The sequence below is a fragment of the Triticum aestivum genome, chromosome 1A (genome assembly GCF_018294505.1).
Source record: "Triticum aestivum cultivar Chinese Spring chromosome 1A, IWGSC CS RefSeq v2.1, whole genome shotgun sequence".
Taxonomy (NCBI): domain Eukaryota; kingdom Viridiplantae; phylum Streptophyta; class Magnoliopsida; order Poales; family Poaceae; genus Triticum; species Triticum aestivum.
Genome location: NC_057794.1, coordinates 496,210,303 through 496,232,389, shown reverse-complemented (window position 1 = coordinate 496,232,389; position 22,087 = coordinate 496,210,303).

Here is a 22,087-nt window from a genome sequence, read left to right as displayed (position 1 = left end):
TGTACTACTCCTAAGTAGTACGGTAATCCTGTCTTAGATATCATTTTGTTAGACAACAATGAACCTACGAGCTATGGAGAAGTGATGGTGGGCCCGTATTCCGACAAATGGTTAGAAGCCATGAAATCCAAGATAGGATCCATGTATCAGAACAAAGTATGGACTTTGGTGGACTTGCCCGATGATCGGCAAGCCATTGAGATAAATGGATCTTTAAGAAGAAGACGAACGTGGGCGGTAATGTTACCGTCTATGAAGCTCGACTCGTGGGAAAGAGTCTTTTCACAAGTTCAAGGAGTTGACTACGATGAGAATTTCTCACCCGTAGCGATGCGTAAGTCCGTCGGAATCATGTTAGTATTAGTTGTATTTTTTGATTATGAAATCTGACAGATGGATGTCAAAAACAAGTTTTCTTACCAATTTTCGTAAGAAAGAGTTGTATGTGATACAATCAAAGTTTTGTCAATCCTAAGGATGCTAAAAGGTATGCTGGCTCCAGCGATCCTTCTATGGACTAGAGCAAGCATCTCGGAGTCAGAATATATGCTTTGATGGAGTGATCAAAGCTTTTAGGTTTATACAATGTTTGCTAGAAACTTGTATTTACAAGAAAGTGAGTGGGAGCACTACAACATTTCTGATAAGTATATGTGGATGACATATTGTTATTCCGAAATAATGTAGAATTTTTGGAAAGCATAAACGGTTGTTTGAAGAGTGATTTTCAAAGGAAGACCTGGATAAAGCTGCTTACATATTGGGCATCAAGATCTATAGAGATATATCAAGACGCCTGATGATACTGTCAAAGAACGCACACCTTGACATGATTTTGAAGGAGTTCAAAATAGATCAGTCAAAGAAGGGATTCTTACCTGAGTTGTAAGGTGTGAAGTTGAGTAAGACTCAAAGCTTGACCACGGCAGAAGAAAGAGGAAGGATGAAGGTCGTCCCCTATGCTTTTGTCATAGGCTCTATACGGTATGCCATGCTGAGTACCTGTAACACCCCGGATATAACTTTCCCAATTTGTACTCCAACTCTTGCCGTTTCCGGCGTTATGTTATATTTATTTATTTTCTCGGGTTCGGGTCTTTGTCTCCGTGTGTTGTTGTCTTTATCATGCATCTCATATCATGTCATCATGCTCATTGCATTTGCATACGTGTTCATCTCATGCATTCGAGCATTTTCCCCGTTGTCCGTTTTGCATTCCGGCGCTTCGTTCTCCTCCGGTGGTCAATTCTAGCTTTCTTTCGTGTGTGGGGATTAAACATTTCCGGATTGGACCGAGACTTGCCAAGCGGCCTTGGTTTACTACCGGTAGACCGCCTGTCAAGTTTCGTACCATTTGGACTTTGTTTGATACTCCAACGGTTAACCGAGGGACCGAAAAGGCCTCGTGTGTGTTGCAGCCCAACACCCCTCCAATTTGGTCCAAAACCCACCAAACTCTGCTCCATGTCCTAGAGCGTTTGATCACGACCGCGTGGCCGAAAACCGCACCTCATTTGGACTCTCCTAGCTCCACTTATGCCTATAAATAGACCCCTCCGTTTTCTTCTTCTTCTTCCCCCCGAAACCCTAGATCCGCCACCTCGCGCGCGCCGGACACAAGTCCCACCGACGGACTTTGTCCGCCCCGACGTCCGCCGACACGTGGCGCCCCCTCATTCGCCCCGCGCCTCAGGCCCACATCGCCGCCGCCACCAGCCCGCGGGGCCCGGGACGGCCCCCCCGGCCCACGCGCGCCCCCGCGCCTCCCTCCACACCGCGCCGCCGCCTACTCCACCTCCGGTGGCCGGCGCCGCCGCGGGCCACCACCGCGCCGCCACGGCCGCCTCTCCGCCGCCCGGCCCGGCCGCTCCACGCCGACCCGCCGCCGCACCGCGCCACCTCGCCGCCGTCCGGCCCCGCCGCCAAGAGCACGCCGGCGCCGCCCCGGTCTTCCCCCCCTCGGAGAGCTCGAGCTCCGGCCACCACCACCATCTCCGGTGCCGGCCATCATCGTTTTTCGCGCCGATGAATAGTGCATGAACAGTGCCAGATCCAGATCTAAAACCCGACGGTTGACTTTTCCCTCCAAACCCTAATTTTTTATGCCTACTTTGACCAGTCGTATCTCCGCATCCATAGCTTCGTTTTGGACATATAGTATATCAAAATGTTCGCCTCGACGAGTACATCATTTCATTCCATTGCATGATTTCCATTTGAGTGCATCTTGATGCCCGAAATGCTGCTAGAAGGAGGCTTCGTGAGTTAATTGTCAGATCTGCTAGTTCATCTTAGACTTTTGTCATTTTTGCCATGATTATTGTGTGCATGCTATGCCTGTGAGTTCTTCATATGTTTTGTTAAGGATTTTGTCATCTATCCAAAGGTGCAACCCATGCATTTTTAGGATGTGTGTGGTGACTTGTGCAAGCTTGCAAAGTGAGGCACCCGGTAAATCTGTTTTCAGGGACTTAGTAGTTTTCACTAAGTCTGGGATTATTTAGTTCATGATGCCATATGTTCATGTTGTTTCCTAGTGATCCGTGCCTCTTTTGAGGATGATCAGTAAAGGAGTTTTGTTAATCATGTTATGCTCTATCCATCCATGTCTTTGTTTGCAATTATGGAGCCCGCTAGCTTGAGTCAATCGAGCTCTACTTTTGCTTCGTTGTGAATCTGGGCAGATTGTCAACTCGTTTGCGATTTTGCCGATGTTATTATAGTTGATCCGTGCATGCTATGCCATTGTTCTTGCCATGTATAGCTAGCATTTTGTGTCTTCTTTATGGATGTATACTTGCCTTGCCATGACTTGCACCGTAGTGAGTGCATCGAGCTTGTTTACATGCCTTCGTGAGTTATATTTCAGCATGTCTCAGTTTTCACTAAGTCCGAAAACTGATTGTGTTTTAGCTATGTACATGTGCTTATTAGTATATTTTGTGATCCCTTTTGGCCCCAGGTCACTTAGGGACTTTTGTTAAGCTTGTTGAGTAGCCCCATGCCATATTCTTACTTGCCTTAATCAGGTCATGTATCATGTTGTTTTGCTGCTCCGAAAAGGGCTTCGTGATCTGAAATTTCAGACAAGTGTTAATTTCACTAAGTCTGGAATCTGTTTTGCATTTGCGTTTTTGCCATGCTTGTTTGAACCTCATAATGGATGAATTGGCCGTAGCTCAGTGCTAGACTTTTGTTAAGCATCTTGTGTACATCCATGACATGCATTTTGTTGTCATGTTTGGTGTCTGTAGCATGTTCATCTCATTGCATTTAGACGCCTACTTGCTGTAAATCGCAGACCAGTGTCAATTTTTGAATCGCTTGCCATTTCCAAACCGTAACTCCGATTCCGATGATCTTTATATCGTTTTCAAGCGATTTCATCTCATTTTTCCAGTGGCACCCTTGAAATTCCAAGTTGAGGCCAGGTTCATGCATTTCCTATCATATCTTGCATTTTGCATCCCGCATAGCATATCATCACTCCATCATATTGCTTGTTCTTGCACGTGGTTGATTGTATCCTTGTTGCTTATTTGTCTTGTTTGGGCAGAGCCGGGAGATGAGTTCGCTACCGAGGAGCCCGTTGAGTTTGCTTTCGAGGATCCAGTCAACTCTGACAACTGTGCAGGCAAGATGATCATACCCTCGAAATCACTACTATCTTTGCTATGCTAGTTTGCTCGCTCTTTGCTATACCAATGCTACGATGCCTACCATTTGCTTGTCAGCCTCCCAATTGTCATGTCAAACCTCTAACCCACCTTGTCCTAGCAAACCGTTGATTGGCTATGTTACCGCTTTGCTCAGCCCCTCTTATAGCATTGCTAGTTGCAGGTGAAGATTGGAGCCGTTCCTTGTTGGAGCATTTATTTACTTGTTGGGATATCATTATATTGCTATGTTATCTTAATGCATCTATATACTTGGTAAAGGGTGGAACGCTCGGCCTCTCGCCTAGTGTTTTGTTCCACTCTTGCCGCCCTAGTTTCCGTCATATCGGTGTTATGTTCCCGGATTTTGCGTTCCTTACGCGGTTGGGTTATAATGGAAACCCCTTGATATTTCGCCTTGATTAAAGCTTGTCCAGCAATGCCCAACCTTGGTTTTACCATTTGCCACCTAGCCTTTTCTTTCCCTTGGGTTCTGCAGACTCAAGGGTCATCTTATTTTAACCCCCCCCCCCCCCGGGCCAGTGCTCCTCTGAGTGTTGGTCCACCTGTTAGCTACCGGTGGCCACCAGGGGCAACTCTGGGCTGGCCTACCCGTACTAGGACAATCTGAGTGTGCCCTGAGAAAGAGATATGTGCAGCTCCTATCGGGATTTGTCGGCACATTCGGGCGGTGTTGCTGGTCTTGTTTTAACCTGTCGAAGTGTCTTGAGTTACCGAGATACCGAGTCTGATCGGAACGTCTTGGGAGGAGGTCTATTCCTTCGTTGACCATGAGAGCTTTTCATGGGCTAAGTTGGGACTCCCCTGCAGGGATTGAACTATTGAAAGTCGTGCCCGCGGTTATGGGCAGATGGGAATTTGTTAATGTCCGGTTGTAGATAACTTGAACCTTAATTAATTAAAATGAATCAACTGAGTGTGTTACCGTGATGGCCTCTTCTCGGTGGGGTCCGGGAAGTGGACACGGTGTTGGAGTAATGTTTGCGCAGGTTGCCCTCTAGCTTCTCGCTCGTGCTTTGCCCCCTCTTCTCGCTCTCTTTTGCGAATAAGTTAGCCACCATACTTGCTAGTCGCTTGCTGCAGCTCCACTCATATTTTACCTTGCCATACCTTTAAGCTTAAATAGTCTTGATCGCGAGGGTGCGAGATTGCTGAGTCCCTATGGCTCACAGATTACTATTACACCAGATGCAGGTCCAGGGGATTCTGCTCCAGGTGACGAGTACGAGCTCAAGTGGGAGTTTGACGAAGACTCTCAGCGATACTACGTGTCTTTTCTTGACGATCAGTAGTGGTGCCTAGTTGGGGTTTGATTGGGACCGTGTCGCATGTTGGGTTCTCTTCTATTTTGGCACCGTAGTCGGGCCATGAGTGTTTTGGATGATGTAATGTTATTTATGTTCTTGATTGACGTGGCGAGTGTAAGCCAACTATGTTCTCCCCTTTATTATTCATATTACATGGGATGTTGTGAAGATTGCCTACAGATGCCTTCAATGCGATTATGTCTCTAAGTCGTGCCTCGACACGTGGGAGCTATAGTCGCATCGAGGGTGTTACAGTACCGCACCTGATGTGTGCCTTGCCACATGTCTGGCAAGAAGGTGCAAAGGTGATCTAGGAGTGGATCACCAAATAGCGGTCAAAATTATCCTTAGAGGAATAAGGAAATGTTTCTCGGTTATGGAGGTGATAAAGAGTTCGACGTAAAGAGTTACGTCGATGCAAGATTAACACCTATCCGGATAGCTCTGAATAGAGATACCGGATACGTGTAATGGAGCAACAATTTGGAATAGCTCCAAGTGGAACGTGGTAGCAACATCGACGATATGACATAAAGTTTTGCAAAATACATAGGGATCTGAATATTGCAGACCCTTTGACTACAACCTCTCTCACAAGCATAACATGATCAAACCCAGAACTCGTTGAGTGTTAATCACATAGTGATGTGAACTAGATTATTGACTCTAGTAAACTCTTTGGATGTTGGTCACATGGCGATGTGACCTGTGAGTGTTAATCACATGGCGATGTGAACTAGATTATTGACTCTAGTGCAAGTGGGAGACTGTTGGAAATATGCCCTAGAGGCAATAATAAATTAGTTATTATTATATTATATTTCATTGTTCATGATAATCGTTTATTATCCATGCTATAATTGTATTGATAGGAAACTCAGATACATGTGTGGATACATAGACAACACCATGTCCCTAGTAAGCCTCTAGTTGACTAGCTCGTTGATCAATAGATGGTTACGGTTTCCTGACCATGGACATTGGATGTCGTTGATAACGGGATCACATCATTAGGAGAATGATGTGATGGACAAGACCCAATCCTAAGCCTAGCACAAGATCGTGTAGTTCGTATGCTAAAGCTTTTCTAATGTTAAGTATCATTTTCTTAGACCATGAGATTGTGCAACTTCCGGATACCGTAGGAGTGCTTTGGGTGTGACAAACGTCACAATGTAACTGGGTGGCTATAAAGGTGCACTACGGGTATCTTCAAAAGTGTCTGTTGGGTTGGCACGAATCGAGACTGAGATTGTCACTCCGTGTAACGGAGAGGTATCTCTGGGCCCACTCGGTAGGACATCATCATAATGTGCACAATGTGACCAAGGAGTTGATCACGGGATGATGTGTTACAGAACGAGTAAAGAGACTTGCTGGTAACGAGATTGAACAAGGTATCGGGATACCGACGATCGAATCTCGGGCAAGTATCGTACCGATAGACAACAGGAATTGTATACGAGATTGATTGGATCCTTGACATCATGGTTCATCCGATGAGATCATCGTGGAGCATGTGGGAGCCAACATGGGTATCCAGATCCCGCTGTTGGTTATTGACCGGAGAGTTGTCTCGGCCATGTCTGCATGATTCCCGAGCCCGTAGGGTCTACACACTTAAGGTTCGATGACGCTAGGGTTATAGGGAATAGATGTACGTGGTTACCGAATGTTGTTCGGAGTCCCGGATGAGATGCCGGACGTCATGAGGAGTTCCGGAATGGTCCGGAGGTAAAGATTTATATATGAGAAGTCATCATACGATCACCGGAATAATTCGGGAGGTTACTGGTATTGTGTTGGGACCACCGAAGGGGTTCCGGGGGTCTACCGGGAGAGTCCACCTGTCCCGGAGTGCCCTATGGGCTGTGTGTGGAGAGGGACCAGCCCCTTAGTGGGTTGGGCGCCTCCTCCCCTAGGGCCCATGCGCCTAGGGTTTGGGGGAACCCTAAAGGGGGCGCCCCCTTGCCTTGGGGGGCAAGGCAACCCCCCTGGCCGCCGCCCCCTCCTCAGATTGGATCTGAGGGGGCCGGCCCCCCTCTCCCTTTCCCCTATATATGTGGGGGGTGAGAGGGCAGTCGTACCCAAGTTCTGGTGCAACCCTCCCCTCTCCCAAGTCCTCCTCCTCTCCCACGGTGCTTGGTGAAGCCCTGCAGGATTGCCACGCTCCTCCTTCACCACCACGCCGTCGTGCTGCTGCTGGATGGAGTCTTCCCCAACCTCTCCTTCTCCCCTTGCCGGATCAAGGCGTGGGAGACGTCACCGGGCTACACGTGTGTTGAACGCGGAGACGTCATTGTTCGGCGCTTAGATCGGAATCAACCGCGATCTGAATCGCTGCGAGTACTTCTCCTTCATCTGCGTTCTTGCAACGCTTCCGCTTAGCGATCTACAAGGGTATGTAGATGCACTCCCCTTCCCCTCATTGCTAGATTACTCCATAGATTAATCTTGATGATGCATAGAAAATTTTAAATTTCTGCTACGATCCCCAACAATAACTTCACATAGTGTAGCCGCATTTTGCTCATGTATACATGCTATAGCTGTTAATTTTGCTCATACTTCTAGTACTTCTCAAGCCCCTGAAAAGTTTTTTTACCAGCCGAGCGAGATCGCATGTGTGTGTCTTTGACCCACACCTGTGTTGGGAATAGATGGATCTAGAACGGTCAATCCTGAAATAGTTTGCCCTCCCTGTAGACTGCAGTGATTCGTTGGTGAGTACTCCCTCCGTCCGCCAAAGAGCATACGTTTGGCTCCTGATTTTTTCCCAAAATAAGTGTACATCTGGCTCCCCTGCTGGTAATTTTCCATTCACCCCCCTGGTCTACGCCTCGAGGTCACCGCACCGAGCGACAACCCAATCCTCTTGTCCTCCCCCAAATCGAAGCCGGTCTTCCTCCTCTCCCCCAAACTCTCTCCCTCCCGATCCAATCCCACATCACAGAGAGTCAATCATCCAATCCAACGCCATTCCTGGTGATGCAAAGATTAATGGCAGCCGGTCCATATAAGATGTCGGTAGGGTGTTCATCAAGCCGCATCCATGGAAGGCGGCGGAGGAGAAGAAGCCGGCGATGGCCAGCAAGTCAAGGCCGTCGCGACGGCCGGCGGCGGAACACGCGGCCTCGGCGGATCTGGATCTGGAGGCCCTCGCCGTGCTCTGGCAGCCAGGTTTCGTCCTCGTCCGCCCTCAAAGACCAATCGGGTTCGGCGGAGCGGCGTCGGAGCAAAAATTTCCAGGTACCTAGAGCTGGTAGATGGAGCAGGGGTTGGCGGTGAAGCCGGTGTCGGGCATGTAGGCATTGTACCCTGCGGTGGAGCGGCTCATGGAGCTGGGCAGGACGGCCCGGCGGCAAGTGCTGGGCAAAACGGCGCACCGGCAGGTGACGGGCAAGCTAGTCTTGGGGCTGACCAGGACGCCGTGGAGAAGACAAGCAATTCTACTACTCCGTGAGTACCAATAGCTCTGTAAGTTTGGCGATGCAAGCTGTACTCCGTGAATGAATAATCAAGTCTTGGTCTCTAACGTTGAGGCTTGCATGATCCGTTGCAATACAACGGTTATCTTGTCAATTAGTCTGGCTTTAGTCTGGCCAGATGCAAATCAGTTTAATCTTGTCAAGTATGAAAAGTAGTTGGCTGGATGCAATCTAAGTGTGGCTGCATATCACTGCAATCTTATCAAGTAGGTTGGCTGATGCAATCTTTGATTCGTACTATGGTTGGTAGATGACAGTGTCGTTACAATTTCCGGTTGCATAATTTGTATTACGTTGACGAACAAACAATAAGTCCTGGTCTTTGAAGTTACAGATGCTAGATGTTGGATATGAAAAGATCAATTTTGTGCATACTAAATAAATAGTTGGATAAATAATTTTAACCCAAAGTCCAGCATTGCAAAAGTACAGCATTGCACCACATCTAATATTACAACTCCTAGTCGGCTAAGGCCTGCGTGATGCTCTCATATAGTTCGCGATCACAGTCACATTAGGAAGATTTCCTGCTCGTTCTAGGCCATCCTTGTACATGTGAGGGATCTTGTAGTCGTTGCCTCCACCTCTCTTCATGACCTCAATTAAGCAGCTTTGTAGTGTTAGGAAAATTCTGTTTATCTTATCGGCATCATAGGCATCATATTCATGATGCACATTGTTTATTAGCTCATCTAAATTGTTAGACACCAGCCTATCAGACATTGACTGTAGTGAAGAAAATAGGCCAAGGTCTAGGATATTCATATCCGGTGAGTTCGAGGGCTGTTGCATGAGGCGAATATCAAGCCTAGTTTGGGCAACAACATTAAGAAAACCTGGATCATTACTTGGGACATGTGAGGGCGCATTGTCTTGTTGGATCCATATGGTCTCACCTGCGAGCTCTTGAGGCCAAACTGCATGAATAGCTGGTAGCACCTTTTGAATCAAAAAGTGCCTGGACGTTTCTGTGTTAACTTGCAAGTTTGCCCTCGACTCCCAATTGGGTCCATAGTTTTGATGTTAGTTTTGTTTAGTTGTCCGATTGCAAGTCCACCCTTGACACGCAACTTGTATCATAGTTTTGTGTAGTTGTTCTAGTTATAAGTCCACCCTCAAGTCGTAACTAGGCCCGTAGTTTGTTTCATCCTAGTTGCAAGCCCACCCTTCACTTGCAACTCGACCTATGTTTTATATTTCATCTCATTTGCAGGTCCACCCTTGACTCGCAACTGGAATTCTAGTTTGAGTTAATCCCACTTGCAAGTCGTTCTTGAATTGCAACTGGGCTTGTAGTTTTATAGTTATCTCAATTGTAAGTCCACCCTCAACTTGTAAATGGAGCATTTGTTTTTGTTTTTCATCAGAGTTGCAAGTCCATCCTTGATTCGCAACCATGCTCATAGTTTGTTTCATCCTAACTGCAAGTCGATCCTTGACTTGCAATGGGACCCGTAGTTTCGTAGTTGTCCTAGTTACAAGTCCGCCCTTGACTCACAACTGGGTGTGTGTTTTGTTTTCATCCCAGTTGCAAGTCCACACTTGAATCGCAACTGGGCTTGTAGTTTTTTAACGTGTTAGTTGTAAGTTCACCCTCGACTCGCAAATGGTATCGTAGTTTTGTGTAGTTGTCCAAGTTGTAAGCCCGTCCATGACTCACAACTTGGCCCTAACTTTGTATTATCCCAGTTGCAAGTCCACCCTTGACTCACAACTGGGCTCGTAGTTTCCTAGTTGTCCCATTTGCAAGTCAAACCCTCGACTTACAATAGGGCCCATAGTTTTTTTGTTGTCCCAGTTGTTCATTGTTTTGTGTAGTTGTCTCAGTTGCAAGACCACCCTCGACTCGCAACGCATATAGTAGTTTTCTGCAGTTACCCCAGTTGCAAGTACACCCTCGACTCACAAATAGGACCGTAGTTTGTTTCATATCAGTTGCAAGCCCACTCTCGACTCGCATCTCGACATATGTTTTATTTTTCTTCGCAGTTGCAGGTCCACACTTGACTCGCAACTGGGCCTATAGTTTATTTCATCCCAGTTGCAAGTCGACCCTTGACTCGCAACTGGCCTCGTTGTTTTATAGTTGTCTCAGTTGCATGTCAACCCTCGACTTGCACCTGGGCTCGTAGTTGTCCCAGTTGCAAGCCCACCCTTGACTCGCAATTGGAGCCTGTGTTTTCATTTTTACATCACAGTTGCAAGTCCACCCTTGACTGACAACTAGGACCATAGTAGAAACATTATTTTCCTGTTACGATGACTTTCCACTTCACTTTGAAATTCCTTGAACTTTTCAAATGTTTCAGACTTGTGTTTCATTAAGCCCATATCTACTCAAATCATCAGTGAAAGTAAGAAAATAACGATATCCACCGCGTGCTTCAACACTCATCGGACTGCATACATTGGTATGTATTATTTTCAATAAGTCACTTGCCCGATCCATTGTACCGGAAAACGGGGTTTTAGTCATCTTGCCCATGAGGCATGGTTCACATGTTTTAAATGGTTCATAATCAAGTTACTCCAAAAGTCCATCAGCATGGAGCTTCTTGATGTGCTTTGCACCAATATGACCTAAGCGGCAATGCCACAAGTTTGTGGTACTATGATCATTAATTTTGCATCTTTTGGCATCAATATTATTGATACTTCCATTTTGCATCATGTTTTCCTACTGTTATTTATATTGTTTTTATGTAAAATAATGCCTTTTGGAGTAATTCTAATGCCTTTTCTCTCATAATATGCAAGGTTCACACAAGGAGGGAGAATACCGGCAGCTGGAATTCTGGACCTGAAAAAGCTATGTCAGGCTACCTATTCTACACAGCTCCAAATGAGCTGAAACTTCATGGAGATTTTTTATGGAATATATAAGAATTATTGGAGCAAATAACTACTAGAGGGTGCCCATGCCGGTGTCAAAACCGGCGGATCTCGGGTAGGGGGTCCTGAACTGTGCGTCTGAGGTTGACGGTAATAGGAGACAGGGAACACGATGTTTACCCTGGTTCGGGCCCTCTTGATGGAGGTAGAACCCTACGTCCTGCTTGATTAATATCAATGAGTATAGGGGTTACAAGAGTTGATCTACCACGAGATCGTAATGGCTAAAACCCTAGAAGTCTAGCCTATGTGATTATGATTGTCTCTACGGACTAAAACCCTCCTGTTTATATAAACACCGGAGGAGACTAGGGTTATACATAGTCGATTACAGAGAAAGGAATCTTCATATCCGAACGCCAAGCTTGCCATCCACGCCAAGGAGAGCCCCATCTGGACATGGGTGAAAGTCTTTGGTCTTGTATCTTCATAGCCCATCAGTCTGTCCCATGTCCAACAGGCCGGACGCCCGAGGACCCCTTAGTCCAGGACTCCCTCAGTAGCCCCCGAACCAGTCTTCCAATGACGATGTGTCCGGCGCGCAGGTTGTCTTCGGCATTGCAAGGCGGGTTCCTCCTCCGATTACTTCAAAGTCCCTGACTTAAAGAGCAATATTCGGCTTTCCATTTAATATCGCGCCCATCGGCTTCCACGCCTTCCCGACTTCAGCCTCCACGTGTCGAGCGAATATGAGAGGTCCACCCTGACCATACACCTATTTGAAGAGATTAGATCTCAGATCCATTCCACACCCTATGAAAAAAATCCTCAGAGCTTGCTAAGAGAAACCACTCCAACATGGCTAGCGCTCCCAGCTCTTCCTCTGGCCTCCACGGCTCTGAAAAAGGTGATTGGGAGAGATGTTCTGTATCTCACGGTCAGCTGACGAAGCTGCAAAAATAGGGATTTCTTCCCCCCGCGGATCTAGTCCCCATCCGAGCAGGATCGACGTCCTTCAATGGCGGGGTTCAGGCGGAGAATTTCCCCAATCCATCCGGGGGGAACGAGTGTGCTTCGTTCCCTACTTGCTAAGAGGCGTCGGATTTCCAATCCACCCAATCCTCCGAGGACTTCTGGAGTATTATGGCCTCCAAATGCACAATTTTACTCCTGCCTCCATCCTGCACATTCCGGGTTACATTGCTCCTTGTGAGCTATTTCTGGGTTGTGAGGCCCATTTTGAATTATGGAGGAAATTGTTCTGCCTCGTCCCTCGTAACCAAGGGGATCAATATTCGAAGTGGGGGGAGCCGAGGTATGGCGCATCGCCAGGACCGGATACCTGTCCGTCACGCCGAAGAAGGCATCCGAAGAGTGGCCTTCTGAATGGTTCTATATTGACGACGCCGCTCTTCCCGACCCAGTCTGAATGGGTCTCCCTGAATTTTCAAGTGCTCCATTGAAGAAACGCCACAGCTGGCGCCCTCGGAGCCTCGAGGAGGAGGATAGCACGGAAGTCAGTCAGTTGATGGGCAAGATTAAGATGCTCGCCCAGTCCGGATCATCAATAATTGAGGTAATGGCGATTTCTATAGTGCGGGGGGTCCAACCACTCCAATACAGAGGGCTTCCCATGTGGCACTATAATGGGGAAGATGACGCCTCACGTTGCGGTTGGAAGGGTCCGAAAACCCCCGCCGCTTTGGCCAAAATATTGGCCGAACTGTACAAAGGGGAGAAGGAGGAGTTCACTCGTCTCCAATGTCGAGATGGATTTTCCATGTATAATCCTCCTAGCTGGGTAAGTTCCACTCCCACCATTTTACTCAATCCTCTCCCCGAATCATTTTTAATGGATAGTAACATATCCACTCGCAACAGGAATGGCGAAAGGCTACCGAGGGGATCCATAGCCCCGCCCCCAGTCGAAGGGTCACAATCGGGACCTTGACCCCAGATTCGAAGAAGATCCAGACATATTTGTGGAGCTCGAGAATGGAGTATTCTACTAGATGAGCTATGATGGTACGGAAGTGCCCATCATTGCCGATTATCGGCCTCCTTCCTGCTTCGCATGTAAGTAATTTTAAGAGACACCTTCTTCGAAAGAGCTTCCTTATTATGCCTCACCCACCGCACCGTTTCATGCTCCAAAGGGGAGGCACTTGACGCCGCAATGCGCACGAGAAGCATCTCCAAGGAGAGCGGTGCCTGCGCCGAGCACATCTTTGAAGAGAAAGGCAAACAACGATACGGCAGGACCTTCATCAAAGAGGTAAGGCTTTCTTTTAAAAATATGCCTCCTGGTCGTCATATCAAATCATGATGTCATCCGCCGCATTCTATCAGGAAAAGTGTCCGCCGGACTATGTCCGGGGATCCTGTCGATCATGCCTCCACTAGTCAGGTTCGAGATCCTGCCCTAAGGACGGGGGTTGACACAAGAGTGGTGCCGGACTGTCCTTCCGTAGAGGATTCAAACGATATGTCCGTCATGAACTCTGAAGTGGAGAGCACCATGAATCATCGTCGTCGGAGGTCCGCTCTCCGTGACCCCGACTTTTCAAAGGAGGCATTTGATGCCTTCAGCTCGGCCGATGCGTGTACATCCAAGCTGCTCAGGATAGACTTGCCAGAGCCACGGACCAACATCTAAAAGATATGCGGGTAAGCGTAGATTTAATAATCATATACCAGTAGCCCCCGAGACTTAAAGCAGTTGATACAACTGATTTAAGGATCATTGTATAATCAGGCACTTATGGAGAAGAATAGCCTGTTGTCTCAAGAGATGGCAAAATGTCAGACTCAGCTAACTGCGGCTACCTCCGAATTGGAAAAACCAAGGAGGCACTTCCTGGTAATGCTTATTCCCGTCAGAAAAAAAGTATAATCATATACCAGCTGTATTAATACTATTGTGTTTCTGCTGACAGAATCAGTAGAGCAACTGAGAGGGAAACTGAAGGAAGCCCAAGCTGGTGAACAAGAGGCCAAAAGGCAACATGCGGCAGGCAAACGTGTGCTGACGCGGGTCAGGGATGAAAAGAACAAGCTGCAGGATTCCCATACCCAACTGGGCGAAGAACTAAAAGATGTTTGAGCCCAGCTAGCTGATGCCGTCAAGGAGAATAGGAGGCTACAAGGCGGCATATTCAGTATGCTTTTCAAACTTGCCTCCCTATAATTAGGTGAGGGCTGAAACTGACAGATTTACGTCCGCAGGTATGTTGACTGGCCGCCCCAAAGAGGAAATGTCCGGATCTCAAGGTGACCTGCTACAAGAGCTGTTCCAGATGCACAGGCGAGTTCGGCAAGCAATGTGGAGTGTTGCCAAGGCTTTATGGCCATCCGCCTCTCCTCTAGGAGGTATGGCGGAGCTCGTGGAGCTGTTCAAAGGGGCACATCGGCGTATTAGATTATGGAAGATATCAGCCTGCCGGGAAGGTACGCGAGAGGCCCGGGACATGGTAAAAACACGGTATACCAAGCTTGATCCAAATCATATGGCCCAGGTCGGACCTCTAGGGTCAGATGGGAAAGAAATTCCTGTTAATTTGGTATATGACCAAGTAGAAGTAGCCGCCAAATATTTCCAACAGGATTGTAAGCTAGACAGCCTGTTAGACGGTATAGAGGAGGAAATTTTTGAGTCCAAGTGACTATGTACTTTCCTTGACATATTTGTCCCTAGCCAGATTGTAAAACGATTGTCATGGCCGACCTTTTCGCTTCGACCTTTGGACCCGAAGGTTCGGAGTGTTTCCGAATACCTGAGCGCAAAATAGACCGAGGTATGCGTGGAAACCAGGCGTAGGGGTCATAATTGCTTGAACAGACAAGTTGTATCCAGCTAGCTATGTTATATTACATTGTGATTGTAAGAAACATCTTCCAGAGAGAATAGTTCCGTTAAGGGTTTGTTTCCCTGGGTGTACATGCGTTGATGTGCATGTCCAAACTGTGATTGAAAAGATCGTAGTATACGTAACATCCGGGGGTTCATAGTGGGAGAAATATAAAAACATCTTTAGTCCGCCGACCGAATATTCCCTTAAGAATGCTTGCTTTGGGCTTCACCCAGTCTGAGGTACACATCCGGATGACCCGGCAGTAGCAATCGCAGAGGTGCTCCCTTTATGCCCTAGCCGAACTAACGGGAACGTAGGGCATAAGCACAGGAGCCAGGCAACCCAGCTTGGCCAAAATTTAAGTCATATCGATGCATATAATAGCGAAAAAGTACATATGAGGAGAAAACACATATGTGATGGGCTTGATGCTCAAAAAATAACAATAATAAGCTTCTGTGCAAGAAGCCCCCAGGTATAATGGACGTTTACATTTGAATATGTGTACGTCATATGTGCATGTTTTGGTCGTACAAGAGCTTTAAGGCTAAAAAAGAACAAGCGAAAAGAGAGGAGAAGAAATAATGGAGACAATAGGGAGAAGGAGACGAATGAAGAGTTCGGCGCTAGGCATAGAATCTTCGGAGTCTGGCCACGTTTCAGGGGTTCGGCTCTAGGCGATTGTCTGATGCATCACACAGGCGGTACGCTCCTCCAGTGAGAACTTCGTCAATGATGAAGGGACCCTCCCACTTGGGCTTGAGTTTGTCCTTTTTCTTCTCCGGCAAGCGTAGAACTAATTCGCCAACATTATAAGTCTTGGCCTGCACCTCTCTGCTTTGATATCTGTGGGCCTGCTGTTGATAAAATGCGGAACGGGCTTTTGCAACGTCGCGCTCCTCCTCCAGGGCATCTAAGTTGTCCTACCGATCAAGCTCGGCCTCTCTCTCTTCGTACATGCGCACTCGAGGTGTGTCATGAATAATGTCGCAGGTTAGCACAGCCTCTGCGCCGTACACCATGAAAAAAGGTGTATATCCGGTAGTACAATTAGGCGTGGTCCGCAGCCCCCAGAGTACGGAGTCTAGCTCCTCAACCCAGTGCTTGTCTGATTCTTTCAAAGACCGCACTAGTCTGGGTTTGATGCCGCTCATAATTAGACCATTAGCCCGTTCGACTTGACCGTTTGTTTGCGGATGATAAACGGAGGCGTAATCGAGCTTAATGCCTAGATTAGCGCACCAAGCTTTCACCTCATCGACTGTAAAATTGGAGTCGTTGTCGGTGATGATACTGTGTGGGACACCATAACGGTGCATGACACCGGATATAAAGTCTATCACAGGTCTGGCTTTGGCCGTTTTAACTGGTTTGGCCTTTATCCACTTAGTGAACTTATCTATCATAACCAGCAGATATTTTTTCTTATGGCCGCCTCCTTTAAGGGGTCCGACCATATCCAGCCCCCAGACCACAAAAGGCCAAGTAATGGGGATTGTTTGTAGAGTGGTGGGCGGCATATGGCTTTGGTTGGTGAAAAGCTAGCATCCAAGGCAACGTTGGACAAGGTCCTGTGCATCTGCCCGGGCCGTCGGCCAATAGAAACCTGTACGGAATGCGTTGCTTACAAGGGCCCGAGCTGCAGCATGGTGACCACCTAGACCAGCATGAATTTCAGCCAAGAGCTGCCGCCCCTCTTCCTCGGAGATACATCTTTGAAGTACTCCGGTAGCGCTTTTCTTGTAGAGCTCTCCTTCGTGGACCTTGTAGGCTTTTGAACACCGAACAATGCAACGAGCCTCATTCTGATCCTCAGGGAGCTCTCGCCTGTTAAGGTAGGCCAAGAAGGGTTCAGTCCATGAGGCAATGACTGCCATGATAAGATGGGCCGACGGTGTTATTTCGATGGCCGAGCCTCCGATTATATCAGTGTGTTTGGAATCTGGGGTTATGGTCGGATCCGGACTGGTGTTGCCGCTCTCCCCTTGCCACACCACATATGGCTTAAAAAGCCTTTCCAAAAAGATGTTAGGTGGGACGGGGCCGCGCTTAGCACCGATGCGAGTAAGGACATCCGCCGCTTGATTACTTTCTCGAGCCACATGGTGAAACTCGAGCCCTTCGAACCGAGCCGACATTTTGAGAACGGCGTTATGGTAAGCCGCCATCTTCGGATCTTTGGCATCGAAATCTCCATTTATTTGAGATATTGCGAGGTTTGAGTCCCCGCGCACTTCCTGGCGTTGTATGCCCATGGAGACAGCCATCCAATGACCGTGCAATAAGGCCTCCTATTCGGCTGCATTGTTGGAGTTTGTGTATAATATTTGGAGTACGTACTGAACTGTGTCTCCGGCGAGGGACGTTAAGACAATGCCCGCCCCTAAGCCCGACAGCATTTTAGAACCATCGAAGTGCATGACCTAGTTGGAATATGTGCCGTACTTTTTAGGGAGTTCGGCCTTTGTCCATTCGGCGACGAAGTCCGCCAGTACTTGTGATTTGATGGCTCGGCGTGGCTTATATGTTATGTCGAATGGAAGGAGCTCAATGGCCCACTTGGCAATCCGGCCCGTGGCGTCGCGGTTGTTTATTATGTCATTCAGTGGTACTTCGGAAGCCACTGTGATCGAACACTCTTGGAAATAGTGTCGTAGCTTCCGGGATGCCATGAAGACCGCGTATGCTATCTTTTGATAATGAGGGTACCGGGATTTGCATGGAGTTAGGATAGTGGATACGTAGTATACCGGCTTCTGGAGCGGGAATTTGTGTCCGTCCTCTGCTACCTCTTGAGCATGCGTTGGTTTTCCCTTGAAGAGGAAAGGGTGATGCAGCAAAGCAGTGTAAGTATTTCCCTCAGTTTTTGAGAACCAAGGTATCAATCCAGTAGGAGACCACGCGCGAGTCACCTCGTACCTACACAAACAAATAAGGACCTCGCAACCAACGCGATAAAGGGGTTGTCAAACCCTTCACGGCCACTTGCAAGAGTGATATTTGATAGAGATAATAATAATAAGATAAATATTTTTGGTATTTTTATGATATAGATTGAAAGTAAAGATTGCAAAATGAAATAGATTGGAAAATAGACCCGAGGGCCATAGGTTTCACTAGTGGCTTCTCTCAAGATAGCATAAGTATTACGATGGGTGAACGAATTACTGTCGAGCAATTGATAGAAAAGCGAATAATTATGAAAATATCTAGGTATGATAATGTATATGGGCATCACGTCCGTGAAAAGTAGACCGACTCTTGCCGACATCTACTACTATTACTCCACACATCGACCGCTATCCAGCATGCATCTAGAGTATTAAGTTCATAAGAACAGAGTAACGCTTTAAGCAAGATGACATGATGTAGAGGGATAAACTCATGCAATATGATATAAACCCCATCTTTTTATCCTCGATGGCAACAATACAATACATGTCGTTTCCCCTACTTTCACTGGGATCGAGCACCGCAAGATTGAATCCAAAGCTAAGCACTTATCCCATTGCAAGAAAGATCAATCTAGTAGGCCAAACCAAACTAATAATTCGAAGAGACTTGCAAAGATAACCAATCATACATGAAAGAATTAAGAGAAGATTCATATATGGTTCATAGATAATCTTGATCATAAACCCACAATTCATCGGATGTCAAAAAACACACTGCAAAAGAAGATTACATCGAATAGATCTCCAAGATAATCAAGGAGAACTTTGTATTGAGATCCAAAGAGAGAGAAGAAGCCATCTAGCTAATAACTATGGACCCAAAGGTCTGAGGTAAACTACTCACACATCATCGAAGAGGCTATGGTGTTGATGTAGAAGCCCTCCGTGATCAATGCCCCCTCTGGCGGAGCGCCGGAAAAGGCCCCAAGATGGGATCTCACGGGCACAGAAGGTTGCGGCGGTGGAATTAGGTTTTCGTGGTGCTCCTCGATGTTTTCAGGGTACGTAGGTATATATAGGAGGAAGAAGTAGGTCGGTGGAACTACGAGGGGCCCACGAGGGTGGAGGGCGCGCCCAGGGGGTAGGCGCGCCCCCCTGCCTCGTGGCCTCCTCATTGGTTGCTTGACGTCCACTCCAAGTCCTCTGGATCACGTTTGTTCCAAAAATCATGCTCCCGAAGGTTTCATTCCGTTTGGACTCCGTTTGCTATTCTTTTTCTGCGAAACACTGAAATAGGCAAAAAACAACAATTTGGGCCGGGCCTCCGGCTAATAGGTTAGTACCAAAAATAATATAAAAGTGTATAAATAAGCCCATTAAACATCCAAAACAGAATATATATAATAGCATGGATCAATCAAAAATTATAGATACGTTGGAGACGTATCAAGCATCCCCAAGCTTAATTCCTGCTCGTCCTCGAGTAGGTAAATGATAAAAACAGAATTTTTGGTGTGGAATGCTTCCTAACATATTTCTTAATTTAATTTTCTTTATTGTGGCATGAATGTTCAGATCCGAAAGATTCAAGATAAAAGTTTAATATTAACATAATAATAATAATAGTTCAAGCATACTAACTAAGCAATCATGTCTTCTCAAAATAACATGGCCAAAGAAAGTTCATCCCTACAAAATCATATAGTTTGGTCATGCTCCATTTTTGTCACACAAGAATGCTCTCATCATGCACAACCCCGATGACAAGCCAAGAAATTGTTTCATACTTTAGTAATCTCAAACTTTTTTCAACTTTCACGCAATACATGAGCGTGAGCCATGGATATAGCACTATGGGTGGAATAGAATATAATGAAGGGGGTTATGTGAAGAAGACTAAAAGGAGAAAGTCTCACATTGACGTGGCTAATCAATGGGCTAGGGAGATGCCCATAAATTGATGTCAATGCAAGGAGTAGAGATTGCCATGCAACGGATGTACTAGAGCTATAAATGTATGAAAGCTCAACAAAAGAAACTAAGTGGGTGTGCATCCAACTTGCTTGCTCATGAAGACCTAGGGCACTTGAGGAGGCCCATTGTTGGAATATACAAGCCAAGTTCTATAATGAAGAATTCCCACTAGTATATGAAAATGACAAAACAAGAGACTCTCTATCATAAAGATCATGGTGCTACTTTGAAGCACAGGTGTGGAAAAAAGGATAGTAGCATTGCCCCTTTTTTTGGCCTTCTTTTTTTATTTGGCCTTTCTCTTCCTTTTTTGGGAAAATGCTCTATTAATGATGATCATCACACTTCTATTTATTTACAACTCAATGATGACAACTCGATACTAGAACAAGATATGACTCTATATGAATGCCTCCGGCGGTGTACCGGGATGTGCAATGACTGATGAGTGACATGTATGAAAGAATTATGAACGGTGGCTTTGCCACAAATACTATGTCAACTATATGATCATGCAAGGCAATATGACAATAATGATGCATGTCATAATAAACGGAACGGTGGAAAGTTGCATGGCAATATATCTCAGAATGACTATGGAAATGCCATAATAGGTAGGTATGGTGGCTGTTTTGAGGAAGATATAAGGAGGTTTATGTGTGATAGAGCGTATCGTATCATAGGGTTTGGATGCACCGGCGAAGTTTGCACCAACTCTCAAGGTGAGAAAGGGCAATGCGCGGTACCGAAGAGGCTAGCAATGATGGAAGGGTGAGAGTGCGTATAATCCATGGTCTCAACATTAGTCATAAAGAACTCACATACTTATTGCAAAAATCTACAATTCATCAAAAACCAAGTATTACACACATGCTCCTAGGGGGATAGATTGGTAGGAAAATACCATCGCTCGTCCCCGACCGCCACTCATAAGGAAGGCAATCAAATAACACCTCATGTTTCAAATTTGTTACACAACGTTTACCATACGTGCATGCTATGGGACTTGCAAACTTCAACACAAGTATTTCTCAAATTCACAACTACTCAACTAGCACAACTTTAATATCACTATCTCCATATCTCAAAACAATCATCAAGTATCAAACTTCTCTTAGTATTCAATGCACTTATATGAATTTTTTTATAGTATCAAAGGCAAATTACCATGCTGTTCTAAAGGACTCTCAAAATAATATAAGTGAAGCATGAGAGATAAATTATTTCTATAAAATTAAACCACCGCCGTGCTCTAAAAGATATAAGTGAAGCACTAGAGCAAAAACTATATAGCTCAAAATATATAAGTGAAGCACATAGAGTATTCTAATAAATTCCAATTCATGTGTGTCTCTCTCAAAAGGTGTGTACAGCAAGTATGATTGTGGTAAACTAAAAAGCAAAGACTCAAATCATACAAGACGCTCCAAGCAAAACACATATCATGTGGCGAATAAAAATATAGCTCCAAGTAAAGTTACCGATGAATGAAGACAAAAGAGGGGATGCCTTCCGGGGCATCCCCAAGCTTAGGCTTTTTGGTGTCCTTGTATTTTACCTTGGGGTGCCTTGGGCATCCCCAAGCTTAGGCTCTTTCCACTCCTTGTTCCATAATCCATCAAATCTTTACCCAAAACTTGAAAACTTCACAACACAAAACTTACAGAAAATCTCATGAGCTCCGTTAGCGAAAGAAAACAAAATACCACTTCAAGGTACTGTAATGAACTCATTCTTTATTTATATTGGTGTTAAAACTACTTTATTCCAACTTCTCTATGGTTTATAAACTCTATTACTAGCCATAGATTCATCAAAATAAGCAAACAACACACGAAAGACAGAATCTGTCAAAAACAGAACAGTCTGTAGTAATCTGTAACTAACGCAAACTTCTGGGACCCCAAAAATTCTAAAATAATTTTTTTCACGTGAGGAATTTATATATTAATCATCTTCAAAACGAATTAACTAAATATCACTCTCCAATAAAAAAATGGCAGCAATTCTTGTGAGCGCTAAAGTTTCTGTTTTTTACAGCAAGATCAAAAAGACTTTCCCCAA